General features: G+C 37.6%; 1 pseudogene; it reads left to right on the forward strand.

Annotated features, from left to right (window-relative positions):
- Window positions 1-3,607: 3,607 nt before the first annotated feature.
- Window positions 3,608-17,259, forward strand: part of LOC143672847 (protein DBF4 homolog A-like) — a 189,666-nt pseudogene continuing 176,014 nt past the window's right edge.

Raw genomic sequence — 17,259 nt, forward strand, 5'->3', positions numbered from 1 at the left:
TGCTCAAGCAAATACCATGAAATAATTCAGCTTAAATAATGTGAATTTATTAGCTTACAGTTTTGGGGATAAAAGAAAGTCCAAATCAACATCATGAAGGCAATGCTTTCTTTCTGAAGACTGTGGCATTCTTGGGCTGGTTGCTGGCTGATGATAATCCTTGGCTCCTCTGTCACATGGCAAGCACATGATGGTGTCTCCTGGTCTCTCCTTTTTCCGTCAATGTCCAGCCTCTTACTTCCTGTGGCTTTCTGTCTCTATATGAATTTCATTCCACTTACAAAATACTCCAGTAATAGGATTAAAAGCCATCTGCTTGAGTTGGACCACACCTTAACTGAAGTAACCTCATCAAAAGGTGCTACTTACAATGGGTTTATACCCACAGAAATGGATTAAATTTAAGAATGTGTTTTTCTGGGGTGCCTACAGCTTCAAATCACCACAAATGGTGACAGCCTTTCTATGGTGATATACACTGAAGGTATGTGTGTAGTGGGGGGAGGGGTTTAAATTAGCACACTGCTTTAAAAAGGGAAGCAGGAGGAGCTTGAGTTACCCAGAAGCACCTGGGGGAAACTGAGGCTAAAAGGAGATTTAGTTGATAACTTTCTCAACCAGGAGGGAGGAGAAGAGGCCAAAACTTGATCAAAGGAGCTGAAAATTAGCAGGCTTAACAGGGAGTTACAGCAAGTTTGTGGCTGCCTGGAGCTGTAACTGCTGAAAGGTAGATGTTGGTTAAGGGGAGTTATAGTAGAAATGCAGCTGCCAGAGGGAATCTGTAAGGACACTCATGACTGGACCTCAACTGCTGTTGGGATGTGACAGGTTTGGTTTTGCAAGGAGCCTCTTAGAATGCTTGCTAAGGGTCAGTTACTCCAAAGGGGAAGGGGGTCTGCCCAACAATAGTAAAATCTAAAGAAAAACTTCACCAACTTAAGAGTTTCTCTGAAGGTGGGCCTTAGAGAATGGAATTTACAAAAGTACCCATAGAAGCCAGGTTAGAGATCCATTAACCATATTTTGTGAAATTCTCTAAATATTTAAAGTGACAGGAAGTGTTTTCATTTCTAGGATAGCATATCTTCACCATGAACTAAAGAGGTGTGATAAAGTCAATACCTGCTTCCAAAATGGACCCAGAGAGAATAGGATAGACATGAAGTATTCACTAACTCAACCAGTACTATTAAACACCTTCTATGCATCCCATAGTCTCTACTGTGTTGTATTGGATGTTGGAAGACCTTTGATTCTAGCAATGATGATGATGTTGATGGTGATAGCATATACTGCTTATTAGGAATTTATTAAGTATTCAGTGCTATACTGGACATTTTATATACATTATCTCATTATTTTAATCCATTTACATTTGAATTCACTATTCATAATACAGGACTTTCTTCTGCTCTTTGCTTTTTACCCTTTGTCTTATGTCTTTTCTGTCCCTCACTTACATTAATGCCTACTTTTATATTTATTTGCTTTTTCAGGTTGTACCATATTGAGTCCTTTCTCATTTCTATCTGGATATATTTTTTTCATCTGTTTTTCCTTGTGGTTACTATAGGGTGAGAATTTAACATCTAAAATATACAATAGTCATATTTGGCTTGATACCAACTTTACTTCAATAGCATGCACATATACTTTTTATATACCCCTCTTAACCCCCTTTTTTGTTTCTACTTATTACCACATATATCTTTGTACGATGTATATCTAAAAACATATTATTACTTTGTTGTTCGTTTGCATTTTAGCACTGCTAGGACATGAGAAGTTGAGTTACATACCAAACAATGCAATACAATAATACCAGAATTTATAATTTCCCAAATAGTTATCTTTACCACAGTCTGGTCTCCTTTCTTTCAGTCTGAATAACTCTTTTTAACATTACTTGTAGGGAAGGTCTAGGGTAATAAACTCCCTCAGCTTTTGTTTATCAGAGAATGTCTTTATTTGAGAATCCCCCTCTTTTTTTGTATACTGTATGTGGGGGGTCACATTGCATTCTTTTTCCATGTGATAATCCCATTATTGCAGCACCATTTGTTTAATTTTTTTTCTGGGGGGGGAGAGGAAGTGTATGGGCCAGGAATCAAACCCACCTCTCTCTCATTTTTGAAAGGGAATATCACTGTATATAAAATTCTTGGCTGGCAGTTGTTTTCATTCAGCACTTTAACTATTTCAACACACTGTCTTCTTGCCTCCAAGGTTTCTATTGAGATCCAAAATACCCCCAAAAGGGCCGAGGTAGCTGGGACATTTAACCAACAACTCATCACCAATGTATTGAGGACTAATTCTAGACTCTTCTGTTCTGCAAACAAAGACCTTGTGCAAAATGTCACAGGTGCTTACAGTTGGGAGCCACCAGCTTAGCATGCATGGGAATAGAAAGTGTCACAGGGGCCTGGGTGGGGCACTAACAGCATCTGCTAGGGGTCTTAAGGAAGAAAAGATCTCTTAGAGCTTGGGTCATTGGAGACAGCTTTATGGTAAGCTAAGTCTCAAAAGCTATTTAGGATTTCAGACAGAAAGGAGGGAAAGAGCAACACCATAGGCTGATGGAATGGGAAGAGCAAAAATAAGCAGAACAGTGACTTGCAGGACAGTCTGGCTGGAAAATGGAGATTAAGGAATTTAATATTGGAAGAGTTATTTGAGGCTAGACTCTGGGTACCTGAGCTCATATATCTCTTAAGTGAATTGAAGATTAAAAGCACACCACCAGCTCCTATATTTTAACATTGGCAAAGCAATCATTACATCCTAGTACTTAGGGCCTGGCTATTTCTTTTATCCAGGGGTTATTTCAAAGTTTGACTTGCTTTAAAAATTCTTCAGATCATAGGGGCAAGCTATAGGTCTTTTGCCATCCTGCAGAGGTCTGCTTACCTTCTATTAGCAATATTAGGCCATATGTTGAGTCAAGTGGCTGTGTCTATATGTGCTTTAATTCCAGGTGTGCATTTTAATATAACAGATGTATGTCTGAGAATTCAGAAGTAACTGGAATTTTATAGTTGAGAAATTATTCTAAATATGCCAGTAATGATCTGCCTTAAGCCCTATACATTCACAGGTAGTCTGCTCTGAGATAAAAAGCAAACTTTCCCTGTCAGAGGCTATGGCTTGGGGTACTTCTCAGGGATCTGCACAGCATTTCTCTCTACGCTTTACCCCTCAGAATCAGGCAGTTAGCATGTTCCACTTACTGAACGTGTCCTTATTTTCTCTGCAATATTTTGTGTTTTTTCAAGATTTGCTTTTTTCCCTTGCAGCAATTATTGCCTGCAGGGAGAAGTTATTTCCCAGGATATTGTAGGGTTTTGTTTGGAATCCATTCAGTGACTCCAAGTTTCCCAGCATCCAAATCATGCAAAAACAAAACTCCTTTTTCTTATTGTTGTTATTTCTGTGTAGTTGGTTTATAAGTGACTGGGATGGATTCTGCCGAGAGACTAGCTCTGCCCACTAATTTAATTACATCCCTAATGACATGTTTCTCTTTTTGTTGGCTCTCCCCAGTAAGCTGAAGTTCTTCAGGTTCCCACTACCCCTCTGGACTCAGACCTCAGAGGGCAGTTGGCTGATGGCCCAAGCACCAGCTGTCATGCAGCTGGAGCCAGAAACAAGTTCCAGGAGTCCCCACTTCTCCTTTTCCACTTGTGATGAACCTTATCACAGGTAAATAAATCTTGGTTTTTGTCCAGATAAGAGAGGAGGGACTGGGGAAACGGCAGAGCTAAAGAAGGTGTGTTAGGGCAAGTTCTCACCCCCACACCCACACCCACTGACCCAAATCATAATCTAAACCTGTGCGAAGGTGATTTATCAAGGAATAACTCCCAGGAGAAACCACTAAGAGAGAGAGGGAAGCAGATCAGAAAGAAGAAGGAGCCAAGCAAGGGGTGAGATTGCAGGCCAAACCTCAGACTCCTGCAGGCAGCTCTGGAGTGTAAATTATAGTCAGGCTTTGTCCTGCCTTGCAGCAAAGGAGCTGGACTTTTGTACTTCCAGGCCAGACAACCCTTGACTTTAGGCTGCCATAGGGTAGGGGTGGAGCATAAACTCTCAGACACTTTTCCTTTATTTGAGTGCAGTGGCTCCAGTGCCCAGGGAAGACTCTCTGAATATCACAGCAACAAAAAGCCAGAAGCTAAGGACAAGCGAGCAAGCCAGTGCAGAGAGCCTTAAAAGGGATCTGAAGGGTCTGGTAGGGGTATCAGCAGTGCCTGCTGGAGAAGGTAGGCTGAACCTGAACTTTTATCTAAAATTTGCCTTAGCCCTTGTTCTACCACCTACAGAAATTATGTGAGTGAAGCAGGCTCTCTTTCCCTGGGGGACCTTAACTTCATGATGTAAGTACAAGCTCTTTTTCAGGAAAACAGCCCACAATTGAAACCAACCAACCCATGGCAATATGGTGAGGACAGTTGAGAAGTAGGAAGCACAAGATAATTTTAAAGCTTTTAAATTTTTAATTTTGCCATTTTCATTTGCAGATCAAGAAAGAAAAGAGTCCCAGGCTAGCATGTGGTTATCCTCCATCTGTTCCCTCCAATCCATTCTCCTTCCTTTGCAGCCCTGCTTGGTGTCCTAAGAACCTGATCCCCATGGAGTTGTCACCCAGGTGCCCACCCACATCCTCTGGATCCCAGATCAGTTCAGCCAACAGCAGGATGAGCGTGAGATCAGAAGTTGAGAAGAGGGGGTGTGAGCATTTATTCACTCAGCTTCCTCCCTTCCAGCCATGGGTTTTACAATGGCCAGATTTCTCTCTCCAAGGGTTTCTCAACCTCAGGATTATTGCCATTTTTGTATTAGTTAATTCTTCATAGTATGTGGTTGTCCTATGTTCTGTAAGATGTTTAGCAGCATCTATGGCCTCCACCCACTAGGTGTCGGTAATAGCCTCACCCCATTTCTCCAGACATTGTCAAATGTCCTCTGGGAGGCAAAAGCTGCCCCCAGTTGAGAACGACAACCTATGGCCCAAGTTCAGTTGTGTACCCTTCTTCAACCAGGGCTTTTGCCACATTCTGGAAGCACAATTCTCTGTCTTGTCCCTTTAGGCTTAAGAGCACAAAAGGCTCTCCTCTGTTGCTAGTCTGTGGATGTTTCACAGAGTTTTATCATTTTTTATAGCCTTGCCAAACCTCTGTTAATATGCTCTTCATTAAACTCTTTGAGTGTGGCTTTTCCTTGCTGGGGCCCTGACATAGTGCTTTTCTACAGATAAATGCCTGTACCTAGAAATGGGCTAGTCACAGACAACCTGATTAGTCTTACTCAGTAGTCTATGAATGACAGAATAGTTATTCTTGCAGAAGATATTGGTGAAGTGACATATGGAAGGCTCTTTCAACAGCAGAAATCCCCCTTCTACTGAATTAAAATGGCCATCCCCTTTTGCTGCAACTGGCATCAGACCACACTGTGGGGTTTCTCCTTTGTGGCTCCTCTGATTGGCTCCTTGACCCATGAAGCTTTCTCCTAACTCATCACAGGTTGTTTTGTTTTTGTTTTTTGCATGGACAGGCACCAGGAATCATCATAAGTTTTTAAGCAAGAGAATATGGTCAACAAACCTTGTCTTAGGAAAAGAACTCATAACTAGCTGAGCTTTAGAGATGGTGTCCAGAATCTAATTCATAAATATTTTGGTTTTAATATTTTGATGAAACTCTGAAGCTATAAAATGGTAGTTGACCATGGAATTAACAAGGACTACTCACTTTAATAGAGCAGAAAGTAGACAAGGGCCTTGATGTTGAGGAACTGTATGTAGTAACCCTTGCTGTGCCACCCAGAGACAGTGACTTCTTAAGCCTTTTACTCAGGAGATCTCGGCTTCAGTTTGTTCCTTAGCATTCTGGAGACCACAGAACTCATATGCACCTAACAGGCATGTGATAAAGACTAAAAGCAACAAAGCCTTGCCTTGGTCCTGGTGTTTCATCCACAGACTATGGTACTATGATATTTAAATGTATGATGACATTTAGTCTTCTGGGAGCTGGTTAAAGCAGGTGGTCTCCAAATATTTTTATTATACAATACTCTCAGTAAAAAAATACATATATGCAATAACTATATTTTCCTTTACTTATTTAAAAGTTAGTTAAATAAACTTATCAGAGAAAAGTTGAAAAATTTTCCAATGGCATGCATCACTTTTGTCTTTCATTATGAACTAAGAAAGTTCAAAAGTGACTTTCACACATAAAGCTTTGCAAAATCCTGAACTGATTATCCTTATCTTTGGCTATCACAGATATTGTTAAGGTTTTCCTTTGTGTTGTAGAATACCTAATTTTTTAAAGTTTCATTAATCATAGGGGGCAAGACATGGTCATTAGTATCTCCAGATACAATATATAATTAGGATGAAATTCACTGCTAACAGTAGTAATGAAAGTAAATCCATACTGCAAATAATTGTGGTAACTGGATTTTTATCAGATATGATTCACTCATTATTACTTTATCTCATAATAAGAACTCAAAATAAGTATAATATAAGTCTCTGCAATGCTGTTTCCCTGTTATTGACTTCAGTCCATAAATACTTCTCAGGAATATGACTCTGGTCAGTTATGAGGACTAATTTAATTAAAAGTAGATACTGCAAACTGTAAATCTAATTAACCAAATATTTATAAGCTGCAATAGATGTCAATAAGAGAAAAGGTAATGGATGGGCAACACTATGTCAACATACCATGTAGTAGAGTCCCCACACTTCCTTTGGGGCACAGCAGCACCCAGTAGTGATTATGGGCATACATAAGAGTGAGAATTCCAGGGCTTCTTCTTATGTAACAGGTTAAATGTCACTGGTCAAAGTTTTGCCTGAAGTACCAAAAGTATCAATGCATCTTGGACAAACCCATATTCTAAGGAAAGATGGTAAGCCATCAAGCTATATTAAAGCTTGGTTTATAATTTTTATCCAGTCAACCACTCCCAACCTATATGAGAAGGCTAGAGATTGACTAGAGATTAAATGATGGTTTCTCTAAAAGGAGTTGTCCACAATATTGACCAACACCCCATCCAGTCTTCCATGAGGAGGTCAGGCTGCTTTCAACCTACCTCAAACCAAGAGATGGAGTCTTCCAGAGAAGGCTTTATAAAGGGTAAAAGAGTTTTCCAGGAGCACTGACTGGCACCACATGCTCTCTGAAATGCAGAAACTTATAGACTTGCTCTGTGCTTCTATGGAGCCAAAGCATTGGAGAAGTGCCTTTGGGATAACTTGACTGCAGCCCTAAGGTTCTAGGAGCACAAATGCTTTAGCCTAACTCTGGCCAAAATTTTGTAAAGGTGAGGGCCTGGCTAGGGCTACCTCTGATGGCAAAGGGAATACAGAAGAATACAATGAGAGGGACCCAATTTACAGAGTTCAGTGGGCCAGAGTTGTCTTGAAATGACCCGGCCTAAGATGATTGCCTGCTACATTGAACTAACCTCAACAGAACAGAAACAGGGTGTATCACTGGAGCAGGAGTGGATGACCAGTCAGGCAGTCTTCCCAACAGTGCACTGCCCATTCAAGAAACAGAACAACCTCAGAGGTCCTCAGAGCAGAGATCTCCATACAAGACACAAAAGTGTCCCAGGACAGAATGAGGTAGTGTTTGAGCATTTGCCTCAACACACCCAAGACGTTTTCTCTCTTATCTCTTTCCTTCCACCCTCCAACCCTGGGTTCTTCAGATGCCACTTGGAAGAATAAGGTTGAGAAATAATAAAACTCAAGTTCTGCTCTTCCTCACCAATGTGGGTTTCTAAACCTGGATCAGACTTGGTCTAAGGGAAAGAAGAGAAGTTTTGAAGTGGATCAGAGAGTGAAGGTTTGGTTTTGATCAACCTGCACTTTTCAATCAATAAAAGTGAGACCAAAATATCTGAAAGAAACCCTAAAAACCTATCCCCCCCTCCAAAAAAATTCCAGATTTGACAAAGGAAGATCTGGAAATGTATATTTGAAAAAGTTTCAAGATCACATCCATACTGAGGCCAGCCAGTTCAGTATGCTAGATACATGTATATTAAAGGGTGGTAATGATTAATTTCTTTTTTATTATATATTAAAAAGCCACTAGTCCCATGAAGCTATTGATAACTTGAAATAAGGCTAGCCTGAATTGAGATCTGCTGCATGTCTAAAATACACACTAGGTTTCAAAGTCTTAGTATGGAAAAAAATTTTAATAAGATATAAAAAATCTTAATATTTGTTTCTATTGATAACATGCTGAAATGATAATATTTTTGATATATTGAGTTAAATAAAGCATATTGCTAAAATTGACTTCACCTATTCCATTTCACATTCCATTCCAGCTCACACATTGAATGCATTACATTTAAAACAGACAGCTCTGTCCTGGAATTGATACATCAACTGTTTGGGCAGCACTGGTTTAAAGAAACCCCCAGTTAAGTATATTCATTGAGCCAAGAGATGAGGGGAATTGTACTTAAGTCAAAACAATCTTGCAATCTAAAAAATGTAGAAGAAAAGACATGATGAAAGTGAACACGTGGCAAAAGCCTAAAGTGACCCAATGTAGCAAAGGAGAACCAGATAAAGTGCAGATGGTGCCAGAGAGGGCTATGGCACAAAGTCCCTGGCAATGCAGATGTGAACACTCCTCTCTTGATTCAGACTTCATGAAGGTGGCTCCGCACTGCCCAGTGAACTGAAGCAGCTCTTCCTATTGCAAGTATTTCAACAGCAGTGAATCCAAAGAAAGGCCATAAGCCCAAGGTAGTTCTCCAAACCAGGACCCCTAAAACATGCCACTAGAAAAAAAAAAGAGAGTCCAGTGATTGAATAAGTTGCATGAACACTCCCAGCATGTTCTCCTTCTGTGAGATCTCCAACCTTCAATAGAATATTACAAGAACAGCTAAGACAAGACCTGCAATGAGACTTGGTTAACACTTTTTGGTCCACCATTTTCTAAATGTTTTGATCCTCATAACCTTTTTCCTCATTAACCTATTGGCATCCTGAAGAATTAGAGTTTCTTTTTGTGGGACACGCTGGTCCGTGTGCTATCTTGATATTCTGAACCTCTCGTTCCATGATTATCTACTTCCAAAACCAAATAATTTATTAAAAAGCAGTGTTTATTTTGAAAGAAAAGAAAACACTCTGCTTGAACATCCCCATTTGTATCCAACCTGAGGAAGGAAGGCAGCATCTCAGCATCTGGCTGAACCCAGAGCTCTGTCCTGAACAGGTCTGCCTGTGACAAAGTTATCTGGAGCTGGTTCAGAAGGGTATTGTTTTATTAAAACAAAATAACTAGCTACTCCCTTTAAAAAGCTATAAAACACAAATTTTTTCCTTTCAAAGTTTGTATTTAAGAAAAGTTATAATATTAAGTCAATAGAATAAAATTACATCACTAATCTTAGGTTGAAACCGCCTTTTCATGCCCAAATTGGCCATTCCTTCCCCATCCTCTTTTATTACCTTTTTCTTTTCTAAAAGAGATATGAATAATACATAATTCAATATACTGGTGAATGTTGGCTTTTGTAATCTATATCCTTGATCACAGATTCAAAACCACATCTAAGCTATATCACTTCTTGCTGAGCTTGAAGTGATTATTTGCAAGGCTGAGAAAAATTATTTATATTATTTATTTTTAAAAGGTCTTAGAGTATTTGCTTTCTTCAAGCATGGTTATCCTTCTGGGACAGTGTAACTTATGTGTAAGCAGATATAAAATGCTAAAATTAAACACCAATAAGGCCCTATTTAAATAAAGTTTTACCCCAGATATGTACCTGGAGGTCTGAGTGAAGACAACTGGCAGTATGACAACAGAAGCAAATAGAGGGGAGAAAATATTTTTTAAGTAATAAATAGATACTCTTTCTCAAAACATACAAATTTGAACTTTGCTTCTTTCCAAAAAGTTCAGACAGTATCTAAACCCTTCTTCCTAATGTAGTGAATAAAATAATCATTTTATAAAATATGAATAAAGTTTCTTTACTTGCATGTATCTGCATGACAGTAGATTAAATACAGCCAAAACAATAGAACAATAAATTAATGAATGATATTTGTTAGTGAAGTTCAGAAATTTATGGATAATGATGTTAAAATAATCTTAGATCTATGAAAGAAATGGAGTTTGTAGTTAAAAATCCTCCTACTAAAAAAGTAAAATAAAACATAGACAGTTTTGTAGGAGAGGGCTAGCTAAGAGTCAAGGATATGCAATTCTAATATTAAACAAACTCTTACAGAGAATATAGAAAAAATATTCTTAATATATTTTATGAAGCTCATATAACCTGATACCAAAACCAAATAAGGACAGTAAGAGAAAGGAAAAAAATTACAGGATAATCTCATCATGAGTGCACATGCAAAATCCTACATTTTAGAAACCATTAATAAACCTAAATTAACAGTGTATAAAATTAGACTTAGCAAATTGAATCCAGAAATGTATGAAAAAATTCAGGTTTATTGCTATAATCAAGGTGGATTTATCATTAGATAATCCATTTATGTAATTCATTACATTATCAGATTAAAAAAGAAAAGCCCAAATGATGATCATCTCCATAGATGCAGAAAAGCATTTAATAAAATTAAATACCCAGTCACAATTAACTCAGCAAATTGAGAATAGAAGGAAACCTCCTTTACCTGATAAAGCATACTATTGAGCAGCAGGACTTGGGATGAATCTTAGTGTCCTTGATACTGGTTTAGGAATTGGTTTTGTCATAGAAACTTAAAAGCCAAGAGTGTGTAATAAAAAGCATAGAACCTCAAGCTTTCCATTAGGCCCCAACTACTCCAACTTCTTCAGCATAAGCATTTAAAACAACTTTGATATTGTAAATGATCTATAATTACATAGATTCCAAGCAGCCTGGAGGAACCAGCTTAATCATATTGGGGTAGTGCAGCACCTCCTTTGGAGGGGAGGTTGCCTTGGGAGCCCATCGTCCTTGTAGAAGATGAGCTCAGATTCAGACATTACAGCAGCAGCAGAGAACCCAGACCTGCTGAATGCCTAGGTATCTTAGAGTGAACTACCATGAATGCTCAAATAATTCTGCTCATGGCACCAGATATGTCTAACTAAAACCATGGCAATCCTAACACTCAAGGTGAAGCATAAAAGATAGGTCCTTTATAGCAGAAATAATACAATCTTGTAAAGAAGAAATAAAATTATCTAAAAGTCTAAACTATAACATTGTTTAAATGAAAAATCCAGATAAATTATAAAATTAATTAAAATGTTTATCAAGATTGGTAGATGTAAGTTACGTGTGTCTTTGTCTATGTGTCTGTGTAATACAGTAATTAGAAACTATATTGCAAAAAATAACACTTCCAATGCAACTAAAATATAAAGGACTGAGGTATACTGTAACAAATGATAAGATTATTAAAGATTATTGTAAAGAAAAAATATTATTCAAAGAAATTAAATATCATCTAAATAAATCAAGAGATATTCCATGTTCTTTGATTGGAAGATTCAGTGTTAAGTATTTCAATTTTCTCCACATAAGTAAATTCAATTCCAAACCAATTCCATCTACTTTTGAATTTGTGCATGGGTGTACACATACATGTAAGGTAACAAATTAATTATAAAATATATATGAACTAACAATGGGCCAAGAATAGTTAAGACACTCTTAAGAAGAACAAGGTGGGGACTCATCCTCCCAGTTGTCAAGATTTACTTATCCTATGGTAGCTATTAAGGAATTATGACATGTCCACAAGAATAGGAAAACTGCCCAATGGAACATGGAAAACCCAAAAAAAGGCCCACATATATATAGGCATTTGATTATGAAAAAAGGTAGAAATCCTTTGTTGGTCAGTTGGTTTCAAGTCTTTGCCTTCAGCAAAATTGAATGGGGTCAATGAGATCATCAGGGGATCATTAAAAAAATAAATTGTGCTGATAAATCATTGTGATTTTTGCCAGAATACTTACAACTCCAGAGAAGTTAATAATATTACTATAACAAATCTCCTTCCATTTGCATCAATTTATCTATGTGAACAAGATCTTTCAGCAGTTACATTTATAAAAGTGAAAACTAACAGTACAGTTGGTGTTGAACCCTATAACATTTCAGTCATAAATAAAATTCATCAAAAGATATACAAACTAATTGTGGGGGGATTTCCTATTTATTTCATTAAGAGATGCAACTCCTTTATTTGCTAATTTTGAAAATTTATATTTCTATTTTGATCAGTTGTGTACTACTAGTAATTGTAATGACAACTCAGCCCAGAAGACTTTAATACTTGGAAGCTTATGATGTCAGGAAATTTAAGGGAAAATTAATTTTAATTCATTTATAAACATTGATCAATAAAAGACTCTACAGCATAAAAATATCACATCATAATAAAACCTTAGGGAACTATAAATAAGAATACAAAACAATGAGACTCCATGTAAACTTTCTGTCTGTTAAAATAGAACTTGTTCATGTATTTTTTTTTCTTTGCATGGGTAGGCATTTGTGTATTTTTAAATGGATGATAATGGGTATCAAATTGCTATGTAATTATATTTCTTTGGTGACATTTAAAAGAATGCTGTAATAGTTTCATTTTTAAATGTCAACTTATAAAATACACTGAAAATCACATCCTTTATAGCTACCTAAAATGAAATATTTTAGCTGTCAATTTAAAAGTATGCAAGGAAATGATGGTATGATAAATTTTTCTCTGGTATAAAAAAATGAAACTGTTTGAAGCTCACTAGTTTTGTTTTATAATTTAAGATATATTGTCATAATAAATATCTTGGAATGGTATCAATGAAAATGGTGAACTAAGAATCTCTGAAAAGTCTCCCTGCCATAAAAGCAATGAGAAAACTGGCATAGATTGTCAGAATCAACTTTATCAGAACTCTAGAAATTAATCAAAGGCTTGCAGTAACCTGAGGTACTTTTATTCAAGAAAACAGTTTTGAAAAGAACAGCAAGTTTTGTGGTGTTTTTATTTTCTCTGATCCCATTTCCCTACTCTTCAGCTCCATGGTAGCCTTGGTAATTGTAGTGGTTTGAATCTGTTAGGGTACTCCATAAATGGCCATGTTCTCCTAATCCATCCCTGTGGGGGCAGACCTATTTTGGGGTGGGAACTTATGATTGGGTTGTTTCCATGGAGATGTGACCCAGCCCATTCAAGGTGGGTCACAATCCTTTTCTGAAGTCCTCTTTGAGAGGATAGAAGGCAGATGAAACTGAAAGAAAGCTCAGAGACAGAAACACCCTTAGAGAAACAAGGAAGGATCCACAAAAGAGAGAGCAAAAATGCTCTCAGAGACATTTTGGAGAGAAGGTCTAGCAGACATCACTATCTACCTTCCCATGTGACAGAGAAACCCCCTCATGACAGCAGTCTTTTCTGTGAGAAGGTATCTTCCTCTTGATGTCTTAATTTGAGTATTTTCTGGCCTTAGAACTATACATGTATAAACTAATAAATTCCCTTTATAAAAATCAATCCATTTCTTGTATATTGCATTTGGCAGCTTTAGCAAACCAAAACAGAAACTAACAGCCCACATTTGCATTGAAAACCAGCAACCTGGCAGACACCAGGGGAAGAAAAGAAGGTTGAAGCTCATTCAAAACCACATTCCCAGAGAATTCTCATTATTTGACCCTTCTGGTGATTCCCTGGAGGACTTCATGTGCAAAACTATCTACATTATATGTACAGGAGCTCACCTAGTGTAAGAACCCTTTTCCCTGGTGAGGGTGGGGAGGGGACACTTGTCAAAGGTAATTCCAAGCAGTAATTTAACTTCCTAGCTGCCTAAAGTGGTGGAACAGATGGGGCAAACATTAAACTAACCAAAAATCTTAAAAGGAAAATCTGGACAATGGGATGCCCATAAGGGCCCTATAAATCTCTGACCTACTCCTGGGAACCTAGAAGAACATGCACATGCCTAGGACTGTGTGTAAGCCCAGAAAAGGCATGAGAAGACCCTAAGCTTTCACCTCTTGTGGATCTTGAGGTTCTGAGCAAGCAGGAAGTGAAGGCTAAGGCAGAGCTGTCAACTGCCTGAGTATTGCAAGTCTGCTCCAACATGCACAAAGTCCCTCAACAAAGACCGGGAGACTTACTGGTTCCATGAATTTAAAAAAAATTCTGTCCAATCTTTAGCTGATAAAGCTAACTTAGCAGACTTCAAATGCAACACATGATAAAGAACATAGACTTTACAGAACTGGTTCACAAAAGTCACTGAGCAAAAACCAACATGACTACAACAAACAGCAATGACAGCAAACCCTGGAGAAGGGGACTAAACTGAGTTCCATTGTTGCCACATTATATTATTTAAAATTTCCAATTTTCGAGAAAAAAATTACAAGACATACAAAGGAAGAAGACGTGACCCATACACAGGGGATAAACACAATCAATATAATGATCTTTGAGGAAGCTCAGAGACTAAACTTACTAGAAAAAGACTTTAAATCAACTATTTTAATTATATTCAAAGAGCTGAAAGAATCCATGCCTAAAAAAACAAAGAGAAACATGAAACTAATATCTCACCAAATAAAGAATATTGATAAAGAGATTAAAATCTATGAAGAAGAGCAAAATAGAAATTGTGGAATTGAAAATTATAAGAATTGAAATTTTAAAAAATAATAAAATCCTGAGTAAAATCCTTCCAATGTAATACTGTTTTGCATCAAGCTCCACCAATTACAAGTTCATTTAGTATGATACATTTGTGTTCTAGTTCTCTAGCTGCTGGAATGCAATATACCAGAAATGGAATGGCTTTTAAAAAGTGGAATTTAATAAATTGCTAGTTTACAGTTGTAAGGCAGAGAAAATGTCCCAATTAGAGCAAGTCTATAAAAATGTCCAAATTAAAGTACTAAAAAGAGGTTACCTTCACTCAGGAAAGGCCGATGAAGTTCAGGATTTCTCTATCAACCTGAAAGGTACATGGCAAACATGGTGACATCTGCTAGCTTCCTCTACAGACTTCTTGTTTCATGAAGCTCCCCCAGGGATGTACTCCTTCTTCATCTCCAAAGGTCTCTGGCAACATGGGCTCTCTGCTTCATGGCACTTTCATCATTTTAAAAAGAGACTCTCTCCAAAATGTTTTCTCTTTTAAAAGATTCCAGTAAATTAATCAAGACCCCCATGGAATGGGTGGAATCACATCTCCCTGTATTCAAAAACTAATAGCCACAATTGGGCAAGTCACATCTCCATGGAGATAATCTAATCAAGTTTCCAATATATATCACTGAATAGGGTTTAAGAAACACAGTTGCTCCCACAAAAACATGGCTTTTCTAGGGTACATAAATCCTTTCAAACTGGCACAATTTGCTTTTTTAAAGTGTAAATAGTCCCAAGAAGTTTAAGCTATCATCAAGTCTGCCATCCTCTGTGACTAAGGTCCATGTGAATGATAGAACTGGCCACTCATAGAACTGAGGGTCTTAGTTGGGGTAGTGTGGGTGGAGGAGAGTGAAGAAGTGCTAACTTAGCATTTACTCAGCACTGACATATGAATCCCTTGCACTAAGAACCCTTGATTTTGGAATTTGCTCTGCCCTCATGCCTCAGACCAGGGAAAGGGAAGGTGAGTAAATGAAAATCTGAAAACACAAGAACTTGAGCTGAAAAGTGGGAAATAACCACAAGGCAGCACAACTATAGTAAACCAAAGGGCCAATGGAGAAGGAACTAGTGTAACAAAGACTATTGTAATAAAATCCTGAGAGCTCAAATTTAACTTGCTTGGTTTAAAGCAAACAGAAGTCAGAACAAACATTCTTACTAGATCTTCTTTCTAAATTATAAAATAAAACAAATATTTAAAGTTCCCAGTAAGATGTGCTATACATGGCCTGGAAAAGGGAGGCTTAGGTCAGATATCCAAGATGTAGCCAAAAGGTGATGAGAAAAATGTAACAGAAAGCTAACCATATCCTTTCTTCCCCTGATTCCTTAAAGTTTCTAAGCCTCACAGGTCTAGATAGCAGAACAAATTCAGTAAAACATCTTCACGGAAAAAAGGGCCCAAAGGCAAGCCCTAAGGAACGGCCTATCTTGTCATAACAGGTTAATTTCTATGTCCTAATTTGATTTCACTGTTGAAAAACCTTTTGCTGAAAGACATTAAATTGTAGAGGTTAAATTCTTTTTAAAGTTCTGCTCTTTATTGGCTATGCAACCTAGACAGCCTACTTTTAATTTCTTGCTTTTTTTCCCTATCTGTAAAAACAGAAATAATACCAGCTTCATAAAATGCTGTGACACTTGGAAAATATACCATTTAAAAAGCACTTAATTTTGGTTGTGCAATGGTAGCTCAGCAGGCAGAATTCTCACCTGCCATATTGGAGACCCAAGTTCATTTCCCGGTGCCTGTCAAAGCTAAAAAAAAAAAAAAAAGCACTTAATTCAGTGTCTGGATATAGTGATTACTCAGGGATTGGTAACTGTGTCTATTTAAAAAAATATATATGACACCTCCACTGGTCTTGCCCCAGTGCCCAAAAGATGCAGCACAACATAATTGTTTCTGAAGGACTAAGACATTCATCCCTAGAAATTTTCCTTTAAAATATAAATTTAGGAAGTGGTAATATATTTAGACAGTTTCATTAATAATCTCTTCATATTTGTTAATAGTCAGAAATTTGAGCTTCAAATATTTGGAGAGCAAAAATCTATGTTCTAGAGAAATTAAATAGAAAGCCAATACATTTTATTGGGGAGGAATTTATTTTGAGTATCAAAAGCTGTCTTGAAAGACAGGTTCTTACTGTGTTTCTTTGGATAGTCAGGGACAATATGAGAGTACCAGGATGCTGGGGTGGGGCAAGGATAAAAATGGGCACCCTAGACAAGGAGATGGATGGAAACACACACTGAATCATCTTGCAACCCTATAAGCACAAGGTTATTTGGAACAAATCCTGCGTAAGATGTGACCTGGGCTTAAAAGAAATTGAAGACTCACAGAACCCCAAGTCAAGAAGTTCCATGAAATTATACACAGTAAGTGGCCAATGCCCCAGAAGACAGAACTAGTGCAACAACCACTTCTCAGTAAACTGCTCAGGATCAGCAGAAAAACATCCTGATGGAGAACTTTGTACTATCTGTGGTCTGTGACACAACAAAACTATCTGGACTTTATCTAAGAG

Source organism: Tamandua tetradactyla (genome assembly GCF_023851605.1).
Source record: "Tamandua tetradactyla isolate mTamTet1 chromosome 18 unlocalized genomic scaffold, mTamTet1.pri SUPER_18_unloc_1, whole genome shotgun sequence".
Taxonomy (NCBI): Eukaryota; Metazoa; Chordata; class Mammalia; order Pilosa; family Myrmecophagidae; genus Tamandua; species Tamandua tetradactyla.